This window comes from Rhipicephalus microplus, chromosome 4 (assembly GCF_043290135.1).
Source record: "Rhipicephalus microplus isolate Deutch F79 chromosome 4, USDA_Rmic, whole genome shotgun sequence".
Classification (NCBI taxonomy): domain Eukaryota; kingdom Metazoa; phylum Arthropoda; class Arachnida; order Ixodida; family Ixodidae; genus Rhipicephalus; species Rhipicephalus microplus.
This window is the reverse complement of record NC_134703.1, coordinates 163,983,699-163,990,576: the sequence shown is the minus strand read 5'-3', so window position 1 is coordinate 163,990,576 and position 6,878 is coordinate 163,983,699.

Here is a 6,878-nt window from a genome sequence, read left to right as displayed (position 1 = left end):
CACGCGATCGCAAGCGCGGAACCTTTCGCGGGAGCTTGATCTTGTTCTGTGTGATAAAACAAGTTCAAAAGCAGCATATCTGTCTGATCTTAGTGGCGAGTCGACGGAACTTTTCGCGGGAGCTTGATATTGTTCTGTGTGATAAAACAAGTTCAAAAGCAGCATATCTGTGTGATCTTAGTGGCGAGTCGACGGAACCTCAAACACGAAATTCTCCGTGTGCGTCGTTTGAGCGGTCACTCGAGCGGTCCGTCGCCGAAGCGACCGGCGCGGTATGCGTAGGGGGAGACGAGATGGCGCCATTGAGTCAAAGCGAGAGGGTTGCAACGCTCTCGCCTGTAGCGGAAAGTTGGAGTGAGCTGTCGAGGGTTGATCGAGAAACGCCCATTTGAGAGCAGCGTGCGGACCTCTCGATTAAAGCGCTAGGGGAAGGCCACATGAAAGCTGCACAAGTGTTGTCGAAGGAGTATAACGACAAATCGGCGAAAAAGCGCGCTTTTGAAGTAGGAAGTCAGGTAGTGCTGCTGCGGCCGTTTAAAAGGAACAAGCTTGAGATTCATTGGGAAGGGCCCGCCAATGTAATATCTAAGCTTTCCGATACGAATTATGAAGTGAAATTAGGAAGGCGGCCGAACAAAATTTACCACAGTAACTTGAAAGCAGTCGTAAATCTGCTTTTGAATGCTTGAGAGGAAGAGGGAGAAGAAATTTTGAGTTCTAGTGATGTAATCGAAAGGGGATCGGAGGTAATCTTGGAGGAGTTGAACCTAGAGCCTAGGTTAAGTGAAGTCCAGGAGGAGGACCTGAAAAGGATTGTTTCCGAGTTTGGATACGTGTTTTCGGACCATCCCGGAGACACGACGGTGATCGAACACGATATAGGGATAACTTGTGAGAAGCCAATCCCTAGCAAACCGTATCGTTGTTCCCCCGTGCAACGTCGCAAGTATGAGCAGCTGTTGGTACCGCATAGGTATTGTCGCCTAAAAGTGACCGGTTACTGAGATGGAGCGTGATACTCCAACAGCGCAACTTTGACGTTCGCTAATAAAAAAAGGAAAGCTAAACGCTAATGCAGGTGCATTGAGCAGTGCGTTTAGTTAGTACCTTCTCTACCTTTCGGTTTATCACTGGTGATTTGGGGCAAAATTTTGACCTCATCACGACCTTAGCTGAGCGCTCTCGTCCAGAATGAGCTCAAAGAGCCAACTTTATGTGGTATTCTAATTCGTTGCGTTGTTGTACATGTAAAAAAATTGAGCTCTTATTTTAAGAGTCTTGTGTCCCACATGTGCCTCTTGATGTAGAGGGAACGAAATTCCGATAGACGCGTAGCTAGGTATGTGTTGTAATAAACTTTGTCTGGTGTTCTGTCAGGTGACCAAGGGCACTTGCTTGTGTCGTGTGTTGTCTGTTGTCGAACCGTTCTTGACAAGTTGCAGAACCATCGACAAGTGCTGAAACCAAAGATCGCCAAAAGAGACGAGTGAAGCTGGCCGGCAAGTTGTGGCGACAAGCCAGTGGAGCTGGGATCCGTCCTCAAGAATGGGATGTGTTCCCTGAACAGAGTCTGGAGCTGCATTCTCCCTATGGCTCTGGAGGCGAACCTGGAGGGACCTGGTGAATGAGCACGCCTGACATCCGAGCCACGTGAAAGCAGCTGGTCTTTTCGGCGCATTGTCTGGCGGCGGGGGTGCTGTTATGCCTGCGAGTCCACAACGAACGTCCGTGCCTCTGAAAAAGGCAATCTGTGTCAAGGCCAGCCCGCCTGACGCGAACAACTCAACGGCGTAAACACGCGTGGCGCCTTTCTGGCCCGCACGTGCAGTGAGTCAGCGCAGCCGCGGGCCCGTCGAGTAAACAACCAGCGTCTTCCTGTTTGGCGGCTGACGCAATGCGCGGCGACGTCACTCGTCGTTGGGCGCAGCCACCTGCAGCGCAGCCTCTCCAGATTTGATGAGAAAGAAGGACGCGGCCCAGCGGCGAATGCATTGGAGGATTCTGACCTCGCGACCAGCGGCGCTTCTGGTTGGACATTTGGATTGGACCCGGTGCATATAAAAGAAGCCCTGTGGCGCGGCGCGAGCAGCAGTTCTATGTGAGAGCAGACTTGTGTGTCGTAGTTGAGCTATGTGTTAGCCGACTTGTTGGAAAGCCGACATGTGTGTCGCAGTTGAGCTATGTGTTTGCAGACCCCTTTGACAGCAGACCCATTTGGGAGTAGAGCTATGTGTTAGAGAGAAGAGCTCGGCTTTTCGCGTCTCTGTCGGCCCCAGTGCCGAATTTGTAACGCCTCTGTATATATGCTGTACATAAACCTTGTTTAACTCACCGTCGTCTCGTCCGCTCGTTTATCAGCTCTGCGCAGAAGCAGTTGCGAGCTGAGAAAACTACGCTACCAAACGGCTGGTGACCTTCCCGGTGGAGTTCGAAGCAGTGGCGCCTTCGGGACCGTGTTGGCGTCGCCGTCTTTCGAAACAGTGGTTGCAGCGGTGAGACTTCGAGGCGCCCTTCGTAACATCGTCGGAGGTGCGCTTCGCAACAAGGGTTGCTCCGGTGCTTCTGAAGTTCTAAAGAAAATTAAGTAAGCAAAGAAGCGCACGTAAGAACATCAAACGTAAAATAATGAGGTATCATTACTCATTACAGCAGGCGTGCAAAGCAAAAGCTTCTGCGTGCAAAGTTGAAGCTTTATGTTTGTGCAAACAACTTTCCGTGTATGTGTACGTAGCACAAGCGCTGAATGTAAGAACTCGGCATGAGTTTTATACATATTGTCATCCTGTATTGTAATATTCTGGCTGCGATATTGCAAGCAGTTAAGCAGTACACAGAAGCTGCATTGCTGCCACCACTTTTGTGGCTTGCGCTTTATTTGCTCTCCAGCAAGCATAATATACTCATCAAGGTTAATTTATTCTTGCTAAATAGATTAATATCATTTTTTATGCAGACCTTTTTTCGGTTTCGGTTTCCAGGCGCAGAATTAGCATGTGACATGGCTGTGTAGCTTGGTCACATGGCTACGCAAGGCTGTGAAGCATGTCATGCTGATTATCGTCTGCTCTCGCTGGCTTTCTCGCACGCACGTCATACAAGCACCTACGAAACAAACGAGAACTTTCGAGAACCTCTGCCACATACCAACTGGCAAAGCATTGGGACGGTGATTTGCCACAACATGCTTGCTTTACCTCCGAAATTTGATTGCACCGCCCCTTTTCTCAAGAATTGGTTCTTTTTATATGTTACAAGTACTAGCTAAAAGGTCAAAATGTTGCGTATATCATTGAAATGGCTAAACACAAGTCAGTTTTCGAAAATTTAATAAAGCACTAAGCACAACTATGACAACTACACTACCATCAACATCTGCTTAATACAGCCCAATTAAGAATCCCCACAAATGTAGGAGGCCCTTCTGCAGAGCCACTCAATGGCATGACAAATACACTCAGCTCCTGCAGTCTGCTTTGGTATACATAGTTGCACACTTCCGTAGTATACGCTACCTTTGACATTCCTATCTCTCCGCATAGTTTACAGTAACTATATGCCTCAGTAGTGCAGATATTGTCTAACTACTCCCATTTGACTTGTGTAGTGTCTATGAACTGTTAACTCTATTTCTATATTAATTTTTTGTAGAATCTTCTATAAGAATTCTCTTTGTATTTGTATAGTTGTCCAGCATCAAGAAAGAAATTGTGCTGCACATGCACAACGAAACTTGCCTTGCTGGGGGTAGGGTCGCATCATGAAAGTCTTCAGGGGAAAGGCTTCATCCCCTACTAATACATAGGGTATAAGTCCTATGCTTGCGACATTTGCTGGCGGTGGAACTCCAAACAGTCTTCTGTTGAAGCAATCCAGCAAACGGGACCTTAAAAAATTCCACTGTCTCCTTCGCCTCCAAGGTGGCCCGAGTCAACGTATGTAAATCTGAAATACAGTGATAGGTAATGCTGTATGAGAGCACATACTGTTCCCTTTGTGCAAAGGACTGGTTTTCCATAGCGAGTCCAGTAGTACATGTACTGGCCATCTGTAAAAACTTGTAGAATGTAATTATCCTCCGAAAATGAGCATACAGTGTACAATAAAAGTTTATTTAGCTTAGTGGTCACCCCGCAAATGAATACCGTAAATATTGTGCAGGATTATACACCTTTTTGTTACATGTGGCTGTTTACGTACAAGTCATGTGTTTGACCAGGGCTGTGGTCGCAGTGCTTTGATGTAAGTGAAACGCTACATGTATATGTCTGTGTGATGTCAAGGCACGTGAAAGATTAAACGCCAAGCAGCCGAAACTTTGAAGCCTTCCACTTAGACGTGTGATATCCGACACTGGCCTGTACCTACTTTGCTCTCTTTTAATCACGTATTATAATGAGGCATAGCCTCCCCGCCAAAGGCTTCACTTCCTCATCATTATTGTTGCCATATTCACGCTAAAAAGGGAAAAACACACAGTGGGAGAACCAAAAAGAAAATCTAGTAGACATAGTTATACAGCACACCACCCAGACTTCACTTCCTCCTCACTCATCCGAGAGGTGAAAAAAGAGCGAGTGATGGTGTTGTCGTAGATGCAAAACTGCTTTCTGGCGACAGGTTTTGAGGCATGCCAGTGGCAGTGGTAATGAGTACCAGAGAGAGGGAAGGAATAACAGTATTACTATTAATAAAGTCTAAACAAATTGAAATCGTTATGAACATCTATGAGTGTAATAATAATGCAAGGGCGGAACCCCACAGTTTAGCATGAACGTAAGTGACTGTAACACCATTGAAGATAATGTTGAATGAGTATGACAATCTGCTTATTATGATATCTTAAGCCCACATGATTAAGTCAAGAATTAACATGAGAGGAAATTTAACCAAGTTGCCTATTCGTTGTCATTACTGCTTGAGAAGGCCAGTAAGAAAAAGAATTTCACCTGTAATGTGCATCACACACTGCAAGGAAAACAACACTGAAGGTTTTCTTGTAGTTTAAGTTTCTTGTACCGGTATTCCTTGGGCATTCAATGATGACATGTTTTCCATCTATGCTTCTCAAGCAATTAGGAAAATTCCAAAATTTCTCCATATCTGCAGCAATCTAGATCCATCAAGAAAGAGCCACAAAAAATAATAACAATATAAATGAACTCAGTGGCACAAAATGCTTGTTCAATGATAAACACTGGAATGCAACATGAAATATGACAATTAAACAAAGTTATGCAGATGCCTAGTTGGAGCTGAGTTGTGGCTTGCAGATAATTGAAACATTCACAGCATTACAACACACAAAATCGGACTAAAATAGGCCATTTGCTTGAAACATATTACGTACCAGCACAGAACCAATGAAATTAAATTTTGAATATGTTTAAATATTCAAAAAGCAGTTACTGCATCAGAGTCATTTACCTGAATGGGCACCAAGCAATTTCTATAGCAATTTTTTAAATGAATTCGACAAGTAACAACGTACTACTCTTGAAAATGAAATACTTTGCAAGCCGAGCTCAAATTATTTTACCATTACTGCAACCTGAGTGTATACTTCCTGTTGTCATTTCACAAAGGAGTTCACTGCCAGCCACTCATTTGCTGATGTTTTAATGTTACCAAGCAACCACTTTATCATTCTCCTTGCTGTGGCCAACTGCTTGCATAATTCCAGTTGACTGAGAGGAATAACTTATTTCTGATTATTTTTGTAACTGCAGCACGTTACATGGCCATGAGGAACACTGACTTCTTCATTTGGAAAAAAAAGCACTCAATTTAGGCTACTTAATGTAGTTAATGAAAAGTTCACTGAGATAAGTTGCTTGTGAATGTATTTTTCAAAGAAAAATGATGAAACCATAGCAATCCTCATATGCCACTGATACACATCAGCCACTAAAATAAAAAATCTAGTATGAATGGTCCTCTCATTACCCTTTTCCACTCTCCAGTTGTCTGAGGAAACTTCATGTACAGTGGTTGAAGAACATGCCACAGCATGGCGGTTGTTTCCCTTACTATTTCGCCTGCCGTGGATTGTCCTGTCAGAAAGTTGAATGACAGACTTCGGAAGGTGTCTCCATTAGCAAGAAATCTGAAAATACTGAAATGTTTTTAAGGCAACACATCTACTTTTGTTCCACTGAGCTGAATGCTTAATGCTGCTGAAGACAATGAATGACTCTTGCTTCAAAACACCGATCGCAATGCTGAACTAGGGAGGCAGGTCATGCAGGCACTTCCCCAAGCAAAAAAAAAACTAGTGATTTTTCTCTTTCTAGTGATCTTAACAAAGCTTTCAGTGTATGTTCTCATTAGGTGTCAAACGACATGTGAAAAACTTTGTCATTTAGTATACCTGAAAACTTACTTGACTGAGGAGAAGTGCTGTAAAAGCAAGGAGGAAGTAAAGCAAAATGGGACGAAAATAGAGTATGGCATAGCCTCACATAATCTAGTTTAAATGTGGGATTCGAAAAGTGACTGTGGGTGTAGCAGACTGATGTTAGAGTGAACAAGAGGGAAAGGAAAGGTGTTCATGATTAGAAGAAGAAAGCGCCTAATTTCCACAGCCTGATAGGGAGCACGGCTCAACGCCTAGGAAAAGGAAGAGGGCAATACATAATGAGATAAAGATGAAAGAAACAATAAAAAATGTGTATAAACAGATGAATGGGCATGAAATAAATGACAGAGATGATGACAGAATATCTTCATCTGCGTTCGCCAAGTGGTGCCGTTTCCACCTATGCTATGTGCTAAGGTTACATAAACATGGAACTGTTTTTTTTTCATTTTAAGACCATAACCTAATAAGTATTCTATGGTGCTAACTTGGAGTGTATGTTATTGAGCATAAAGCATGAATA